General features: G+C 42.6%; 2 long non-coding RNA genes across 2 annotated transcripts; one reads left to right on the forward strand and one right to left on the reverse strand.

Moving 5' to 3' along the window:
- Nucleotides 1-300: 300 nt before the first annotated feature.
- On the reverse strand, nt 301-4,822 carry LOC127666763 (uncharacterized). The gene is made up of 3 exons (XR_007973696.1): nt 4,034-4,822; nt 3,002-3,105; nt 301-1,364 (listed from the first exon to the last, which is right to left on the reverse strand). It is a non-coding gene; the product is annotated as an uncharacterized LOC127666763 (long non-coding RNA).
- A 405-nt stretch (nt 4,823-5,227) lies between these two features.
- Nucleotides 5,228-17,858, forward strand: LOC127666877 (uncharacterized). Its single transcript, XR_007973733.1, has 3 exons — nt 5,228-5,317; nt 8,030-8,175; nt 14,877-17,858. It is a non-coding gene; the product is annotated as an uncharacterized LOC127666877 (long non-coding RNA).
- Nucleotides 17,859-18,936: the final 1,078 nt, after the last annotated feature.

Here is an 18,936-nt window from a genome sequence, read left to right on the forward strand (position 1 = left end):
TGAAGATTTAATTCGACTCAAGAAAATTGCAGAGTGTGGTGCCAGGGGCTGTGGCTTAGTAGTAACAGGGTTTGCCTAATATGTTTGAGGTCCTGGATTGATTCCTAATTTTATAAAATCTGTGTGCCAAACAATACAATTCGATAGTGTTGGGGTTGGGAAACTGCTTTCATTTCCTTCTTTTTTTTTGTAACAGAAATATTCATAGATAGGGTGAACAATAATTTCAAATTATTTCCTCTAAATCTAATCAAATGAATTCCTGATAGATGCTTATCAATAAGTTACTATATACTATTCACTCCAGCATATAGTGTGGCTATATACTATGGCTTCCAGAAGGCGTCATACCTCTGTAAGCTTTTGTCCTATGAGATGGTAATAAGCTTCTACACACATATGGAAATCAATCTCCCTCCTCTTTCTCCCTCCCTCCATCTTTCTCTCCCTTGCCTCCCTCTCCCTTTCTTTCTTTTTTTCCAAGGTCCCACACTATAGCTCAGGCTGTCCTAGAACTCACTATGTAGTCCAGGCTAGCCTCAAGCTTACTATCCTTTTGCATGAGTCTCTCTAGTACTGCAATTACAAGTATGATCTTAAAGTCTAGATTGCATAAGACAATTTGTTCCTAAGACACAAACCAGTGGCTCTATTCATGACTTCAGTCCTGCCTACCCTGTGCTTACCAAGCCATCCTGCCTTAAGACGGACTGGACCTGATTCTGAATCCTCGGGTTGTGTATCTAACAAGGAAAAGAATTATTAGAAAAGAGGGAATTTAGTGAAGGGAGTTGGTGGCATGGGTGATGGGGTAGCTAAGATATGGAAGTTTATGTTAAAACACTACAAATATGAGGTGCAGCTAGCAGGGAGGCATTTCCACCTTAGGCTGCAGGGGCAGCAGTGATGGGATAAAAACCAGGGGCCACTGGGAGCAAGAGTGATCATGGGTTTGTAAGATAGAAGCAGAAACCTCGACAAAGACACTGTTGTAGCCCAGTACCGGGCAGGGCACAGAAAAGGGAGGGGCTCCCCGCCTTCTCCCACTGCCTTCCTGACACATAACGGTGCCTCTTCTTGGCCAGTTTTCCTGGAAGCGGAGAAGGAAATGGCTTGCTGTGGTCAGCATCTCTGCTGCAGAGCAGGAAAAAGACTAAAGCATGCGCCTGAGAACAAACCCAGATGGCTTCAGGCCTGTCACACGCAACACTGCCCCGCAGCGCAGGCTTCCACGGTCTTCAGTTCACGGAAGCGGAGCTCTTCACATTGGACTACAGAAGGCCGCAAGTGCAGTTCCTGAGCCTTTATTTGGAAAAGGATTCTCTGTTTTCGTTTTTGATTATCCTGGATTTTATACCATAAACCTGTACACAAAACAAATGATAAAAACACTTCCAGGGTTTGAGAGTCCATTGTGACAGTTTGTTTGTGAAAGCAAGTCTTTGATCTAGGGGTAATCTGCATTCTTGGCTGAAGTGTAATCTAATGCAGCTTAAAGACACACATGTAAATGCTCATTGGTCTGCATGTTAACTCTACAGTTACTTGTCTTTGATGGTATAAAGGCATCGTTTGTCCTGGACCATTATATATGTAAATAACATGATGAGAAAGCAGGCCCCCCAAACAATGTGATCAGATACTGTTTTGGTTTCCTAGATTAACTGCTTTTTAAGTTTATTTATTTTATTTATTTTTGCAGATGCGAGGACTGAATATATACTAGGCAATCACTCTACCATTTAGAAATATTCAGTCTTTAAAAAATGTTTATTTCTTTATTTTAATACAGGTCTCATTAAGTTGCTGGGGCTGACTTTGAATTCACTCTTTGGTCCAGGCAAGCCTTGAATTTGTAATCTTCCTGCCTGAGCCTCTTGTATATCTACTAGGATTACAGGCCTGGGCTACCAGACTAAGAACCAAAGAAATGGTTTACCTAGAAACATTCTCTTGCCCTGGGAGACATATCCTCACTCCTCTTTACTATCTTTATTGGTTGATTGTGCTGTTGGGGGGCAACTCAAGCCCTGGTGCATACTTAACAGTGACTTCATCATGAACTGCCCTCAGGCCCTGTGACATGACAATACGATTTAGTTCCTTCACCCAACCCCCAGTGGAGAGACTTGAACCCAGGACTTCAAACATGCTAGGCACGTGCTCTACCACTGAACTGTGTCTCCAGCCCATGACGTTATCATTTTCTGAAACAAGACTTTCATGAAAGAACAGGCAAGGTGGTCTTCATACAGTACATTTATAGTTGTAGCATTCCAAAGGTTGAGGCAGATTCAAGGTCACTCACAAATTCAAGGTCATCCTGGCATTTATAATGAGACCTTGTCTCAAAAAGAAAAAAAAGAGAGGAAAAAAAAAAAAAGAAAACTTCACTGAAGTATATAACCTATGTTGTCTGCTGTCAGGAGATAATTTTGTGTTGTTTTGGAGGCACAGGTTCTCACATAGCCCAGGTTAGCCTTGAATTCACTGTAGAGATAAGGATAACTTTGAATTCTCAATTCTCCTACCTCTACTCCCTAAGTGGTGTGGGTCACATGACCAGTCCAGGATATCATTTTTTTCATCTTTGAAATATTGGTTTATTGCCTTAGCAAAATTATGGAACCCTTTGCCTCCCTTTATGCATTTTCACAAAAATTACTTACATAGTTTTTCTCCTTCATCAAGACGTTCTATACGCACATCATATTCCACCCAAGATATGGTTAAGGCCAGCTGCTAGCAGTGAAAACAGTGAGAGACTATTGTCTCCCATACAGTGTTGGTAAGATTAATTAGCATACGTTTCAGTGACTTGACTAGTTACATTTCTATGGTTTAGCATGAGCCCCTTGAAGGAAGACCATGTAACTATTAAACTGAATCTGCAGTATTATTATGGTACCATATAATATTATATTTATATTATATAAGAATCATATAACATTCCATGGAACTAGTGGGAAGACACAATTAAATATGATGTGACCATACTCACGTGAGATCATGCATGCTCACATATCAGATCTAGAAGCTCTGCTTCCCAGACAGGCACTCAAAGGCAAATATGTGGTTTACTACACCATTCATAACTGCAAAAAACTAGAAATAGCAAGTCTTTACTCCCAGTAGGGTTTATACTTTAAAAGGGATATAGTATCTTCATGCCATGAAATGCTGTGCAGTCATTTTGAAAGCAGAATCATTATACGTAGCTGAACTTGAAAGGATATTTGGTTGTGTTAGTGTGAATAAAATAAATTATAGAATAGAAGGTATAATATAAGCTGCTTGATAAAAAATGGAGTAAGTATATCGAATATGTAATAGGTATATAACTGCCACAGATACTTCTCTCAAGATAATGTATGTAATTGATTGCCATAGATAAGACTGCATCAATAATTAACTCTAGGATTCAGATTCCAGGAAATGTTTATCCTTTATTCATTTCTGTGTGTTCATTGTTTAGAGTGATCATGCTGGCTTAACGCATATTATAATATAACATAATTTATAATGAATATGATTATAACATACTAAAATATCAACACAGAGAAATAACTAGAGAGAAATACACTAATGCATGATTCCAACAGTTGTTTCTTGATCGTGGAATTGTGAAAGTTTTTTAAAAATTAATTATTACTTCAACAAGCTAGACTGTGCGTGTATCACACTTTATACCAAAAAAAGGAGACAAAGAAGGTGGAGCAGAAGGAGTGTCTCGGGGTCAACTGGGTAACTTAGATACCGAAACACATTCTCGAAGTTTCTCAGCCCTCCTTTGATTTTCTTCTTCTTTCACTCTTTCTGATCACCAGGAATGCATTTCAGAACGCCTGAACTACAATGGGGTGGATCAGGCTGCTTTAAAAGGCCAAATGACTTGGGTTGGGGGTGGAGCTTCAAGGCTCCTGTGGCAGATATATAACATGCTTTTGCTGGGGATTTCCACTGACTGCATGGCCACTACTGTGCTATTCATACACACCACTGACACTTAAAAATTCTTTTTAGGGATACTCACTCCTAAGGGTGCAGTTTCTCCTTTGGTTTGTAAGAAGTGTCAGCGCGTGGGACTGACGCCAGGCCGGAGCCCGTCGGAAGCGTTAGAGTCTCGGGGTGGTGTGTTCCCATCCCCATGGTATCAGCTCACTTCTTGGAAGTTCTCACTGCTTAGTTTTTCTCAGAAATGTAGACCATCCCATGAAAAAAAAATGCGGCCATTGATTCTCCACCTTAAGGGATTCCTTTCCTGATAAACTGTCTTGTGGGCAGACTTTACTATGCCCGGGCAAATATTTGCAGCAGATTTCTGATGCCCCAGAACTTGAACTGCACAGATCTCAATTAAAGGGTACCACTCCTTCCAGGACGTCTGTCTTCTCGGCATTTACTGCCCTCCTTGGATTTCCCTTCTGACTCAGGAAGAACAGGCATAAGATCCCAAGGGCTGCTATGTCAGTAACCGACACACCAGCAGGTGGGGTTTTCTTTGCAAAAAAGCAGAAAAAGACCAATCAGATTTATGATGCTATCTGCGCTTGAGTCACTGAGTAGCCGTATCACTCCCCATGGGGGTTTGCTGCTGGAAACCATCTTATTGATGGAAAATCACCGGATTGCTTCAGCTCCTCGAGTTGCATTTGTCATTGGGATGCCTCAAGGCTTTGTGGCAAGGGTTGCAGCTGGCATAAATAATGTTGTTTCGTGACCTTGAACCTTTCCAAGGGCCAAAGCCAGGAAAAGAAAGAAGAGTTGGTTCAAATGGCACAAACACAAAAATGTTACTTAAGTCTGTGACAATTTTTAGTCTCATCCGTGTATGTACAAAATAATTCCTTTTTTTTTTTTACCAAAAAAAAAAAATCTATTCAGCACTTGGGCACAAAGTACATGTCGTACCCAGGAAGTTCAAATGTCGATTATCATTATTAATATCCTTGGTTTCCTTGCTTGGTCATTGCCAAATAAAACAACCCATTAAGTAAAAGCTGATGCAGGAAAAAGGGCCAGGAGCAAAACTGTCCCAGACAGAAATGGGTGGCTCAGCGTTTCCATCTTCCCTAGAGAGGCTTTTCCAGGGACAAGAACCCAAGCTTGGATGGAGAAGGCTTCCACAGCGTGACATGCTCACAACTGGCTTTTTTTTTTTTTGACAGTCAAAAGGATCACCTAGATGTCCTTGTGTGTGACTGAGACAGAAAGAAGCAGCTCTGAAGAAAAAAATGAAAAGTGTCCACCACCCCCCCTCAACCCCCGAGGGGGGCAGGGATGCTACCAACGCAGAAGCCATCCTGTTTTGGCTCTGGTAAGACTCCTTGTGGGATCAGGTGTGGTTTCTTGCTGTTTTCTCTGGGGGCTTTTTTGCACAGAGTCCTCCTATCTTTGGAGACAGTTTTCAGTCAGTTCTGAGACAGGAGACTGGAGCAGGGATGCTTTAGTCTCCTAGGTATGCAGTTTTCAGCTAAAGTGGCCAAAGGAATGTTCCAACCAGGCATTTCCACCAATGAGGGAAGCTGAGGGATCCTTGTTATTTTTCGGAACTTCACAGAGCTGTGGAAGGAAGAAATGAGTACGCATATTCTCTGTCTGTCTGTCTGTCTGTCTGTCTCTGTCTCTCAATCCCCCTGACTTTCTCTCACTGCTTGGGATCAAACTTTAAGCACGTTAGGCAAGGGCTATGCTACTGAGCCACACCCCAAACACCTTTTCTTTTAAACACAAAACAGGAGCAAGACTGCAGCTGACACAGTCTGACATCCCCCACCCCCACTCAAAAATTAGTTTTAGCACCAAAACCTTTAAAATCCTTGGACTGGTTTAGAGAAGGAGTGTTTATATTGGGACCTGTATGCTAGTCCTGTGTGTGCTACACACACTAAGTGCCAGGCATCTGTCCTGTGGCCCCACCTCTAAGGAGGTGGGAAGAACAAATCATTCTGTTCGTGGTCTGGAATAACTTAAGACTCCAAAGAAACAGGCTTCAGTTCAACAGCCTAAAAATGCAGGAATCGGAAGGAGGTTTGCAGTGAGCCCAGGAATGCCCTTGACATTCAAACCACGCACTCCCATCCTACCAGATGGTAATTCTACTCCCTCCGTCCTGCCTATGCAAGTTCTGGCCAGTGTCAGAACTCAGCCAGTAGGCCTCAAAACCAGGGAGGATCTTATTTCTTGGAGATAAGCCTGAGACCTATTTGTACAGGGTTGATCTCGATTTTCTCATGTGACCACTACATTTGTTTAAATACACAACAAAAGAAGGTGTGGCTTGAAGTTTTACTTTTCTTGGATTCATGCCAGGGTGATTTAGCATTTATCCAGTGACCGGCCTCCATGTTGAAATGCTTTTTAAATGAGTCTGCTGGTCACTTCCCTGGAATGTTCCCTGGGTTCTCTTTATACTAGCATTTAAAAGGGATATTGAGCCAGCATGTGTGTGAGTTGACTCTAAGGAAATCTCAGGGCCACTGCCAAGGTATCACGAGGAGTACAGAAATGACAAAGGTTTTCTCCCTATGGCGGATGAGTTAGATCGCCTTTCATGTGGTAAAAAATAGTGGGCTAGACTTGTCAAAAAAGTATATATATATACTTACTTGAAAAAAAGTATTATATACATACTTGAAACAGAGTCTCAATATTATGTAGCTCTGGCTGTCCTACAACTCACTATGTAGATCAGGCTAGACTCCAATTCACAGAGATCCAACTGCCTCTGCCTAAGAGCCAGGATTAATGATGTTGCACATTTTAGGAATATTTAAGAGACAGAGTACATACATGCACATATACATACATACATACACAAACACAGACACATATGCACGCTGACAGAATAAATCTAGATTATTCCAGTGAAATTGATGTATCATCATCATCATTAGTATCAGTATTTCTATTTTTTAACACGGGTCTCATGTAGCCCAGGCTGGCTTGTGACTCCCTACATAGCCAAGAATGGCCTTGAACTTTCAATTCTTCTGTCTGCCTAGGATTACACGTATGTTCCACTACATGTGTTGTATGCAGAGCTAGGGATTGAATCCATAACTTCATGTGTGCTAGGCAAGTATTCCACCAACTGAGCTGTAAAAACAAAAGTCAAATTATATAGTCAGCACTTAGTGATTCCCTTCGTCTTAGCTCATGTTCTGTTGCTGTGACAGAACATCACCACCAAGGCAACTTTTAAAACAAAGTCTATGACCATCATGGTGGGGGAGCCTGGAGGAGGGCATCGTTGTAGCCTGAGCAGTAGCCAAGAGCTTACACCCTGATCTGAGGATGAGAAAGGGAGGACCAGGCCTACCGTGAACTTTTGAAACCTCAAGGCCCACCCCAGTGACACATACTCCCATAAGGCTGCTGCTCCTAGTTCTTTTTTTTTTTTTTTTTTTTTGTTTTTGTTTTTTTTCCAGACATGGTTTCTCTGTGTAGCCCTGGCTGTCCTGGAACTCACTCTGTAGACCAGGCCGGCCTCAAACTCAGAAATCTGCCTGCCTCTGCCTCCCAGAGTGCTGGGATTACAGGTGTATGCCATTACCGCCCTGCTTGCTCCTAGTTCTTATCAGTCTAACAACTAGAACTAAAAATTCAAATATATGAACCTATGGGAACCATTCTCATTCAAACTGCCACACCCTTCAAGACTAAATATACTCTTACCACACAATCCAGCAATTATGCCCCTGGGTAAATACCTACGAGTGAGCCTAATTGGTGCCCAGGATCAAACCCAGGGCCTTATCTACATGCAAGGCAAACAGTCTTACATTGGGCTATATTCTCACCCTGTTTACCTAAGAGAGATGAAAATATATGCCCACAGAGAACCCTGCACATGTAAGTCAATGGTAGCTCTCAGAGAGGCTAAAGCTGCAGGTAACCAACACATCTCCTGATAGTTAAATGGCTAAACTGACATATGTACAAACAATAAAATAAAACTCACCCTGAATATGAAACGAACTACAGAGGCATACGCAGAGGTAGAAGAGTTATGTATTTTCTTTTGCAGGGATGGCAATCAAACCCAGAGCCACAAACACATTAGGCAAGGGCTCCTTCAGCGAGTTCCATCCCCAGCCTGGAGACAGAAGATGGTAGATTCATATTGCCAAGTGAAAGAAGCTCATCTAAGAAGACTACACGGTTCTACTTCAGGTATATGACATCACAGAAAAGGCAATGACAATAAAAAATAAAAAGATGAGCGGTTGCCAGGAGTTCAGGGTGGAGATGACAGTTCATGAATCATAGGGATTCTTCAGGCCAGTGGAACAACCATTCTATACAATGCTGATGTGTATTTTGTTAACATCATAAAACTCTACAAAGAATGAACTTGGGCTGGGAAAATGACTTATCAAGCAGGTAAATGCACTTGCCACCAAGTTCAATGGCCTGAGTTCTATCCTGAATCATACAGGGGAAGGAGAAAAACAGCTCCTGAGAATTATACTTTGATATCCACATGTCTGCAGGGACGCACATGCTCCTATTGGCACAAGTGTACATGCACACAGAGAGCTGATAAATACTTCTTCATAAACTGTGGGCATTGGTTAACAGAAGTATATCAATATTAGTTCATCAATTATAAGACTAAGATAAAATATGAATGATCAGGGAGACAGAGGGAACAAAGAGGAGAAAGACGGAAAAGAGGAGTAGTCGATACTATGTGTTCAATGTATTAGCAAACCTAAAACTTCCAAAAAGTGAATAGTATTGATTGAATTTAAAACTTTTAGTTAATGTCCTACAAAGTAATAGTAATCTTTGGAATTTCCTTTTCCATCCAATATAAATTACTTACAAATATTCTACTTTACATATGCACCCATACACCATATGTCTAACTTTGTGGAGTAGGAGACCAATGTATTAAGTGGAAAGGTGAAGAAAAATTCCTGTAACTGAGGAGACACGGCTATGAGTGGGTGTCACAGACAATGTCAGCAAGACACTAAAACATCAGTATGTAGTCATCTTGTCATAATAATTGCTCCTCTTCCACTTAATTATACTGTAATGGGTCCTATTTGCTAGAGTAGAACTTTATATGCAATGTTGGGTAGTCTTGTAAATAAATTTCCGTGTTTTAAGTTCAATGCTGTGTCATCCAGAGTCCAGCCAGGAGACAAACAATAGCGATAATGTAAAGACTTGCTTGCCAAGTATCTAGAGCTAAAAAAACAAAAAGAGAACATTATGCTGTCATAGAACTAGTGATTTCAGGAAGACAATCTAATTGCCATTAGATCTGGAAAAATGATGAGAAAGATGCTGGTTATTTAGATGGAAGCACTGGGTATAGGGCAGGAAGGAATAAGAGGCAGCTGAGGCTCTTATTCCTCTCAGGGCTCAGGAGAGAGGGATAGAGCCAGATAGCACTGGTCTCACTCAGGGGTGCAGGGGTGGAGTTGGCTTGGAGAGATGGACAACATGCAAACTGGAATGCATTACTGTTACTGGAAGGATGTGCTACCACCAGGGTGGTGGGCTGATTCTGGTGACACAAAAAACAACTGGAAGGAGCAAGGTCTTGCTTACCAGCACTCCCGATTGGCAGGCAAAACCAGGGATCAAGCCAACAAAGAGGAAATGTGTCGCATTGAAAGCTGTAGAAGGGTGCATTTGAGACAAACATAATGACTATAACAGCCAGGATATGCCGTCCCTGGATGTTTATAATGGATATGTCTGTTGTGGACAAAAACATGTGTCTGGGGCAAGACAGACCTGGTCTCAGTCCTCAGCTTTTGGCTAAGAGCAGGTACAGACAGAAGAGGCTTTGTGTCTTAGTTTGCATATCTGTTAATGTGTAACTCAGGCAAATGGATTGCATTTCACTTCCTCAAAGTTCATTGCCTCAAATGATAAGAGGGGCAAGAATGGCAAAGGCACAAGGATTTTGTAAGCATCATAGTGAATCAAGGACGCCTAGCACCTCCTGCCTACATAGTCCCTGAGATTCCAGAGACTGAAGCAGGAGAATTACTTGGACCCAGGAGTTAGGGGTCAGCTGGGCAATGCACATCCTATCTCCTGAACAATAATAGGTAAATAAATAAATAATCTCTCATGGAAGAAGAGCTGGAATTTAAATGTAGGTGATGGCTTCAGAGTCTCTGCCTATTGACTGAAGCCATCTCTCATATTCACATTAATTAATTTAATTAATTAAGTAATTAAAATAATGACCACAAGTTTTAGAAACTACACTGTATACATATATAGAATTCTCAAAAATACATGGAAAATTATATTATATTACATTTTCTTGTTTGTTTATCTGGAGCTTGTTTTTTGAGACAGGATCTTGCTATGTAGTCCTGGCTGGCCCAAGGTAGGTTATGTAGACCAGGTTGGCCTCAGATTTGAAGTGATCCTTCTTCCTCAGCCTTCCAAGTGCTGGGATTATACATGTCTGGCTATTTCAATATTTATCTCAATAAAAATTTTCATTTAAAGAAATAATAATACAGTTTATCATTGGTGGTTATACCATGTACCTACTGTTGGCTGTAAGATGAGGGCACACCAGTTAAGAATAGAGTCACATCCACCTAGCATTTCATACTATGTTTCTGAAGATTCAGAAATGAATTGTTGGTGGTTTGATGACAATAGATTTAACTTTAAGAACATATATAAGAGGGTTGTAGTGATGGTTCAGAGGTTAAGAGCACTGGCTGCTCTTCCAGAGGATCCTGAGTTCAATTCCCAGCAACTATATGGTGACTACACACACACACACACACACACACACACACACACACTCCACCTCTGTCCCAATGATAATTTAACCACACAAAATTTAAAGAATCCGGGTAGAGAAAGGACTCAATACCTCACAAGGATTAAGGACTGAGTATGAGTCCCCAGAATCCATGCAAAGTCAGACATAGTAATATATACCTATAGCCCCAATGTTCCAAAGGGAAGATAGGAGTAGAGACAGAAAAATCCCCAAAACCTGTAAGCCAGGGCCTAGCTTATGAAGAGGTTGAGCAACAAGAGACATTACCTCAAAAAAGGTGCCTTTCACTGAGGCCTGACATGGGAAGTTGTTCTCTCATCTCCACAGGCAAGCCATGACACGCATGTGATTACAATCACACACAAGAATAAGCACACTACCCACAAAATTCAGTCTATCAATATGTAGATATATGACATTTTGGAAGACTTAGGACACCATCCAAAACTGTGAGTGCAAAGCTTGAAGCACCATGGACCACTCGATCTCTGTCCATGGAGCACTCAGTCTCTGTCCATGGAGCACTCAGTCTCTGTCCATGGAGCACTCAGTCTCTGTCCATGGAGCACTCAGTCTCTGTCCATGGAGCACTCGGTCTCTGTCCATGGAGCACTCAGTCTCTGTCCATGGAGCACTCGGTCTCTGTCCATGGAGCACTCGGTCTCTGTCCATGGAGCACTCAGTCTCTGTCCATGGAGCACTCAGTCCCTGTCCATGGAGCACTCAGTCTCTGTCCATGGAGCACTCAGTCTCTGTCCATGGAGCACTCGGTCTCTGTCCATGGACCACTCGATCTCTGTCCATGGAGCACTCAGTCTCTGTCCATGGAGCACTCAGTCTCTGTCCATGGAGCACTCAGTCTCTGTCCATGGAGCACTCAGTCTCTGTCCATGGAGCACTCAGTCTCCATTTTACTTCATTTACTGAAAGGGGGACGTGTCTGAAATAGACTCTAAGTTACCGAAAGAGGTCTTCTGGGGCCAAGTCACCCAGTGCCTTGCCTACATTCTCCACTTCAGCTTGTGTTTGGACAGTCAGTAAACTCAGCTTTAGTCCTCCTTGAGGATGCCAAGAGGAAGTGACATTTCAAAAAACTCAGCTGGTTCCACAGATAAGAGACTTAAAAAAAAAAAAAGCCTATGCCAAAAAAATCTTACCAAACAGCTTCAGGCAGCAATTAGAACCCATCTGTTTCCCCTTGAGCCTCATCCTTCCGTGGGTTTGTCCTTATGCAAGCATAGGGAATTTATTTGGTTTGGGGTCTCTTCCTGATATGGGCTGTGGTTGAAATAATCAGCTGTTTGGAAGAAGTTACCCACTTTTCAAAGACAAGCCTGTGATTGAAGATGCTTCTTAGATAATTCTTGCCCCACCCCACCCCACCCCCCTCTGTATCAGGCTCCCTGGTTCTGGAAGCGATTGAAAAGAGTAATAAAAAAATAGGGTTAGGTTTTATAATCAAATAGAAATAGAGCTATCCTGAGAATTCATCTCTCACCAAGCTGTGCCAGAGGGGACGGTACATCTGTGTTCTTAGGATTCTGTCTCCCTTCTTCCCCAGAAGCCAGAAGAAGTGGGGAACCCAGAAACCCTTTTCTTGGTGGCTTTGTCTTAGACCTCCTTCATCTTGTAGTCAACTGCAAATCTGTGATAAATCACGCCATCAAGCACCACATAATTTTATAGTCAACACAGAGCCAATCTATACTAACAGATGGCTGTTAACAAGGGGAATGCCTTGCGCATTCATTGGGCTGATGGAATTAGCAGCTTGTTTTGAACTTTAAAGGAGGACAGTCCTATATTGTGTTCTGAGCAGAGTGGGTGTTCCCGAAGGTCTTGCTTAATTATCTATAATCAGAAATGAGAAGAAAAAAAACTTCATAAGCAGCTATCTATGCCAGTTGGAATTTGGTGGAGGTACTTGGCTCAGCACACACACACACACACACACACACACACACACACACCTTTTCTAAAATACTTTCCCATTGTTGTTCTTGCTTTAATTAGAGCATCTCCTGCCTGTCCTGCAAGAACTATGAATACAGCTCCAAACTTTCCAAAACACCTTACAATTGTGGCCTCAGGTTGCAGCACTCAAAAAGACAATGGAATAGATTGATTCATGGAGGGGGGATGTCACAGGCGTGTCTGGGCTTCTTCCTTTCAGGCTCCCACAAGCTCTCCCTAGAACACGATGCCAAGGGTGTACAAAGGTCTGCCCTTGGCTACAAATAACTGTGCTATTCTAAGGACGCCCAGGCCTCTATAAGGCAATGGAGCCAGAGGATTTGTGAGTTGAATTTTAGAAAGTAGCAAGGAAGCTTCCAGTGGAGCACAGTGGGTCCAAATGAAATCAGAACTAGATGCTGGCCTCTACAAAGGGGAAGACGCTGACAGTAATCAGAAAGCCAGAGCCCACTGTACCACCCTCAGGACCAGAGCCTCGTGGAGGACTTCCTTGGCTCTGATCCAGCATGTCAGTTTCCCTTTCTGCTCCTCCTGTGCTGTGTTCTCAACAACGGCCCCAATGGGGGACAGAAGTCTGTGTATCCCCTATTTCCTAGGAAGCTAGTTGTAAAGCCAGGAGCCATCTTTACAGATGATAGAGAGAATTTTAATAACTAGGAAACTAGAGCAACATGATCCCAGGGAACCTTTCCTCTTCCTTTGCGATGATGGGACCCTGGGCCACGCCAGAGAATAAAGCTGGTTGGGTGGCTGTGGTTGTTTATCTCGAGGAAATGGTGTCAAGGCACTGGTTTCCTAATGGCCCTATTCTTTTGCTAATAGTATAATCACATTGCTATCATATACAGTAAACCCAGGAGGCTGACCAGAAACCCTCCCACCATTCCCCTTAAGGTCTTAGACAGTGTATCCGACCTATCACTTTCCTCTTCACACAATCTCTGGCATCTGTAGCGGTTAGCTTTCATGCTGCCAGCTTTGTCTCATTCCCCGTGTGCCCTTGGCCTTTTAAACACTGAGCTTGCTTCCTTCTGGAAACCTATCTTTCTGACGTCATTCCACCACACCCCTCCTCTGCTCAGAAGCCGTCAATGGCACCTGCCTGCACGCTGTGCTAGTAGATAGATAAAGGTCTAAATTAACCTGGCATCTGCAGGCTGTGAAAATCTGGCCCAGGGTTGTATTTCTACTCTTATCTTTTGACATAAATTATACATTCTTCCCGAATGAGTCCATTCAGTGGCCTGAAGACATTTGGCTCATTTCTATTTCCCTCACGTCCCAAAGTTTGTGACCCATGCCCGGAATGCCGTCCCTTCATTAATTTCCCTAGGTACAGCTCCCTCACCCCCATCCCAGCTAAATGTACTCAGCACTAAGGTAGGTCTGAAATGGGCAGTCTTACCTTTAGAGGTCTTCTTCCATAGATGTGTGTCAGGTTTTATATTTTCACATCATTATTTGAAATGTTGCTACATCATTATTTGAGTTGTGCTAGAGGATTAGGGAATCATCTGTGGTCAGTCATTAGCCTGTACCCACTGGGTGTATGTATTCTAGGATCTAATGTGCTCTACAGGATAAACGATACATATTATATACAATTTGGACTTTGTAAAAATGCTGACTTACACAATACCACTGATTGGAAAGAATGTAACAGACACCTTGTTCTTCAAAGTGAAGTTCACAGACCAGCAGCTGTGGTCACTCGGGACCTGTTAGCAACAGTGTTGGCCCACCCTCTCCGACTGATTAGGACCTGCATAGTGACAAGATTCTCAGGTGATCGGAGTGCACAGTGGGGACTGAGAAGTACCAGGACTAGCCCTACCTTGAGGTCGTGACAGGGAAGGAAGAAAGAGCCGATGAAGAACATTCTGAAACATGAGCCAGAGTTGTGTCATTTCTTTGCTGGAGATCCTTGAAGACAAAACAACAACAACAACAACAACAAAACAACAAAAAAAAACCATCACTTAATTCAGAGATTTGCTTTCACAGAGTGGTCAGGAGACTCAAAACAAGCAAATAAACATGAAAAAGTGATGTTTTTAATTATGAAAGGCTTACACATATGGTTAAGTCATTATTATTGGTATTTTCTGATTCATGCTTTCCTTAGGGTGTCAGAGCTGGTTTGTGGCAGAGCAGGGACCATGATAGTCTCCAGCCTTCTACTCCAGTCCATGGTGAGCGGGACTCCATCACCACAGACCCGGTCTTTGGCACTGCCAGAAAAGCTGGAAGAGTCTCTGGAGAAAGGAATTTAATATGTCCCAAGAGCCTTCAAATGTGTCAGTGCCCTGTGACCCGGTGCATTCTCCACTGAGCAATCACACCCATTGCAGATCGACTTATATTGAGTTAAGAATACCTACGAACAACCTGAATATCTAATAACTGGGAATGTTTACACAAATTATAGGAATTCATAAGCTAGTACATTATGCAACTGTTAAGTTTTTTCCTTAAAAAGAGTTTGTAAGGACAAGCAAGAAAAATGTTCAATGTAATGTTTAGCCAAAGAGGAAAAAAAAGAGAGAGATGGATCATAAAATTATATATAAAGTATGATCTCAACCCTGCTTTAAACAGTGTGTGGAGAAACGCCACAGGGAGACTTAGGAAAATGTTAACAGTATGTGTCTCTGGACAGCAATGCTTGTGGTGCTGTCCCTGTTTTGAAATGCTACTTGTCTGATTTTGTGCAGAGCTCAGGGGAAATGCCTTTAGAGAACCACAAACACGGCGGATCCGGGCGGGGGTGGCACATGCCTTTAATCCCAGCTCTCGGGGAAACAGAAGCAGGTGGATCTCTGTGAATTTGAGGCCAGCCTTGTGTAGAGAGTGAGTTCCAGGACAGCCATGGCTAAGAGAAAAAGAAAGCATGTGGTGTCTCTAGTCTATATAATGGAAGTGAAGTATGTGCTGGCCAGTAGCCATGGCTACTTTTAAAATCACTTGTCCTTTTATTATTTATTCGCATATTTATGTATTGAGACAAGCTCTTGCTCAATATCTGAGACAAGCCTCAGACACAGGGAAATGCTATCTTGGCCTCCTGCATGCTGGGAAGAGCCACAGTGCCAAGCAAAATAACTTATTCTGTTCTCCTCTCATGAACTGAGAAACACACACATACACACATACACACACACACATATACACACAGACACACACACACACAGTTTTGTTCTCAGCCTTCAGACCCTATTTGTAACATTTGTGGGGCTAGAGTAAGCACGCAAATTATGGCCCACATAGCATCCATCTACACACATAGACATTAGAAATCATGCCAACCTGCCTGGAAAAGGAGTATTTCTTCTCTTCCTCCTCCTCCTTCACAAAGACACCTCAGAATGGCCTGGATATCTGGCTTCAAATCTGACATTATCCAAGCCCACAAAGGAGACCAGCCATGACCTTGAACATCCAGTTCTACTTCCAGGGACTATTGCACGTGTGCACATCTGGTCAGCTGTGTGCCTTGACAGGGAGGAGCCCACTGCCTCTTGTGCACTTGGAAGTTGTGCTGAGGAGGAACTGCTAACTCTCTGGAGGCTAGGTCCCAGGATCCAGGCTGTTCAGGAAGCAGGTGTAGGGACAGTCCTTATTTCTAGACACTTAGAGCAAGACCCAGAAGGGATGAGGTTGGCTCATTGGATGCCTGACCCTGTGGGGTACAGGCCAGCCCCTGTCTCCAGCTTACCGAGTTCATCACAACATGCTGGCTTTTCTTTTTCTTTTTGCATCTTCTGAAAAACAATTTGACAAGTTGTTGAGTGATCCTGATGGCAAGCTGCTATAAAGATTTCATTGTCAAGTTAACCTACCAATGCATATAAAACTGCACAGTGCTTTATATTTCCTTTCATGCAAACCAAAATCAAACCAAACAAATGACACACATATGCTTTGAGTTTGGTGTGGTAGAACAGCCCTGTAATCCCAGCACTCTGGGGCTGAAACAGGATAATCCTGAGTTTGGGGCTAGTCTAGGTTACATAGTGAGATCATGTCTAAAGAGGCAAACCATTAAAAAAATGGGATATATACATGCACATAAATATACACGCATACACACTCAAACACACTGAGACACATATACATACAAAAACACACGAACAACATGCACACATACATACACAAACACCCACAGACATACACAAATACACATACACACATTAAAGCACACAGACAGATATGTACACATACAACACACACATAAACAGATGCACATACACATACATAGACACATAGACACAAATACACATACACATATACATAAACATACAGACAGACATACACTCTCACACATGAATACACACATATACAAACACAAGCACACAATACACACTCATGCATATCTGAAATATTGATCAAATGCAGATTGGTTTTTTAGAAAAATCATCCTGGCTGATGTTCTTTCTCTACAATGCCTTGTTCCTTACCATGCCTGCACTGAGTGCTGGTGAGCTTTTTCTAAATGTTGCCAATCTGATAGGCAAAACATGACGTGTAATCTCTCTTTCTCTCTCTCTCTCTCTCTCTCTCTCTCTCTCTCTCTCTCTCTCGTAAACTGACAACTCATATCTTTTGCCCACAGATGCTCCTTTTCTTACTGACTTGTACAGGGAAATGAGATATATTTTACTGGCATTTTTCAGCTTCGAAATTTGCCTTTGGACATGGTTTGCAGCATTTTTTTAAAAAAATTTCTTTACTATTTTGTGTTTTGAGATAGGATTTCTGACTGGTCTTGAACTTATCATGATGATAAAGATGACCTTAACCTTCTGATCTTCCTGCTTCAACCTCCCAAGTGCTAGAGTCTTAGGAGTACATCACAAAGCCCAGTCCAGTGGTCCAGTGGTCCAGTGGTCCAGTAGTGCTGTGGATGGAATACAGGGATGCTTGTGCGGTAGCAAGCCCTCTACTACAGAGCTATATCCCCAGTATTTTAAAATCATGTTGTTAGTACCCTGAAGGCACACCCAAAATTGTTGCAAGTTGGAGGTCAGCCTGGGCTACACTGCAAGACTGAATCTCAGAAAACAATAGTCATTTTTTTTTCTGAATAAAACAACTTATGTGTGACTTATCTACAGACGTTAATGATGGCTGATGATTAATAAACCTATAGAGCTGTAAGGTTTGAAATAATCAGAAGATAAAGGTTTTGTTAGTAGAAACATGAATGCCAGATTATAGATCTGTTCAACTACTGGTGTGTGTGTGTGTGGGGGGGGGTTGTCTGAAATTCTATTCTTTGTTTGGTGGCTTTGAGGGTCCTGTTTCTGCTGGGTGGGAAATGCAAGTTGAATAATTTTGAGAAGGGTGTTGGGAGAAAGGCCAGTCTGATTGACTACTCACTGTGTGGGGTGTGGAGGAAGGAGATGTGGAAGTTTTGAGGTAAGTCTTGGAAGTCTGAGGACTGAAAGAAGTTTTAAGATCGTTTTTTTAGGAAGCTGATTTGTATGATAGCTAGTTGTCAGGAGAGCCGCAGTGGTAGCCGCACTTATAACCTGTACTTTGAAGTTGGACTCGGACCTATTTTTAAATGCTCTGGCAGGAGGCAAACCTCAAAGCAGGTGCTGACCCAGGCAGCCCAACACAGCCCAACACAGCTAGCTCTGCTTAGATCTACTGTGTGCGGCTCCCATGAGTGACTCCATGATATAGAAGGCACCCACACTGGGACACCAGCCATCTCTCTCTCTCTCTCTCTCTCTCTCTCTCTCTCTCTCTGTCTGTCTCTCTCTCTGTCTGTCTGTCTCTCTTTGTCTCTCTGTGTCTCTGTGTCTCTGTCTCTCTCTCTCTCTCAGCAGGAGTTAGCCGGGGAATTAGTGTCAGTGAGACAGCACAGGAGGCTTGCTGGAAACATCCAGAAACAGGAAGTAGGTGTCTTATCTGTCGAAAAGGGGACAAGGAAGCAGCTTGTAGTTTGTCCCAGGTCATGTGGCCTCAAGGGTAACTTGCCTCAGAAAGAAGCTGAGAGAGAGCGAGAGAGCAAGCGAGTGAGTGTGTGTGTGTGTGTGTGAGAGAGAGAGAGAGAGAGAGAGAGAGACTTAAAGGCACATTATCCACTCACGCTCCATTTCACTCCATCTCTAAACATTCTGTCTTAAAAGCCCAGGTAGCCTTATCTCTCAGTCCGTGGGAGTCAGTCTGCTACTTGC

Source organism: Apodemus sylvaticus, chromosome 16 (genome assembly GCF_947179515.1).
Source record: "Apodemus sylvaticus chromosome 16, mApoSyl1.1, whole genome shotgun sequence".
NCBI classification, from domain to species: domain Eukaryota; kingdom Metazoa; phylum Chordata; class Mammalia; order Rodentia; family Muridae; genus Apodemus; species Apodemus sylvaticus.